The 1,658-nt window shown below is 42.2% G+C and overlaps 1 pseudogene; it reads right to left on the reverse strand.

Moving 5' to 3' along the window:
• Positions 1-682: 682 nt before the first annotated feature.
• Positions 683-1,222, reverse strand: LOC133767569 (large ribosomal subunit protein uL22-like; annotated as a pseudogene).
• Positions 1,223-1,658: the final 436 nt, after the last annotated feature.

The raw sequence follows: 1,658 nt of genomic DNA on the forward strand, positions 1-1,658 counted from the left end.
TTTGCTGAGGATCTGGCCCCAGGGAAGTTAATGATCCTCTATGGTTTTGCTTCCTCATCAGTAAGGTGGGACTGTAATAATGTTTACCTCACAGGTTTGATGAGAGTATTAAGATAAATCTGGAAACAGCTTAGGAGAGTGTCATGTGTCAGTAGATATTGTCACTACTCTGCCTGGAAAAATGCAAATCAAGGGGCAGGAAAAACCTGTTAGAAGTAAGTTGGATTTTTTTTTTATGGATAAAAATATCCAGCATGGACAAGACAGATGGGATTGGAGAAGCAAGAGTAGATTAAGAAGCCTAAAGCTACAATCTGTATACTTAGGTGGAGTAACAGGTTGGATTTTATACTCAGGCACCCTGGATTCAACTTCTAGGTCTACCAATCACCAGAAATTTCCACATGAACAATTCTGTTACCTTTATGTACATTTTTTTTGAACTACAAAATACCAGCAGTAATAATGCCCATTTATGTGATAGCTGTGGTAATTAAATGAATTCTAAGTAAACATTAAGTGTTAGCTATGTCTTGTTTCTCACTTCAAATTCTGTCAATGCCCCACTCCCACCCCTGCCCCATTCCTTGCACTGCAAGATGGCTGACTTCCAACTGTCTGCTCCTAAATTTCTCTTCTCTTCTCTTCTTTTCTTTTAATTTGCATTTATTTCATACTGAATTTATTCCCAAGTCATAAGTTTTTGCTTCTTTAGTTTCTTCTGGTGTATCTTTTTCTTCTGTGCTACCTCCCCTTCTGGTTTAGAAACAATTTGTTCCTTTTCAGTGAGGATCACCTCGTTATGGCACCGGAAGCTCATGTGTGGGTAAATCCAACATGAGCTTTGTAAGTATGGTGACACATCCTAGGTACTTTGTTCACTGAACAGAGAATCTACATCCAATCCCTTCAGCTCAGCATTACTTTCTGCATTTTTAAGCATGTGCAATAGAAACTCAGCACTCTTTTTGGGCCACCAATCCTGCATCCATCTCCACTGTCTGGCCTGGGCACACCCACCAACTCCACCATTGTAACGATGGAATGACACACATTGCTTCTTTAACGTGACATCTTTCAGGTATTTGGTGGCTTTTTGGATATGCACAACCTTGATGACCTGGGCAATTTCTTGAGTGGTTTTAAAATGTAAACAAAGATTTGAACCTTTTGATTTGCATGATTTTGTGTGGTTGTCTGGGTCAAGTGAGTTGTGAACCATTTTTCAGATTACTTTCGGCTGCTTACAAGAAGATTCTGAATTTCAGATCAGCACAGCTCTGGCCATTGTGGCCATTTGGGAAGTGGTCCAGCAGATAGAAGACCTTTCTCTCTCTCTCTCTCTCTCTCTCTCTCTCTCTCTCTCTCTCTCTCCCTCTGCATCTCTCTAGCGCTGCCTTTTGAATAAATAAATAAATCTTTATTTTTGACAGGCAGAGTTAGACAGTGAGAGAGAGAGAGAGAGAAACAGAGAGAAAGATCTTCCTTCTGTTGGTTCACCCCCCAAATGGCTACAGCCAGCACGCTGTGCCAATCCGAAGCCAGGAGTCAGGTGCTTCCTCCTGGTCTCCCAAGCGGCTTCAGGGCTCAAGCACTTGGGCCATCCTCCACTGCCTTCCTGGGCCACAGCAGAGAGCTGAACTGGAAGAGGAGCAACC

This window comes from Lepus europaeus, chromosome 10 (genome assembly GCF_033115175.1).
Source record: "Lepus europaeus isolate LE1 chromosome 10, mLepTim1.pri, whole genome shotgun sequence".
NCBI classification, from domain to species: Eukaryota; Metazoa; Chordata; class Mammalia; order Lagomorpha; family Leporidae; genus Lepus; species Lepus europaeus.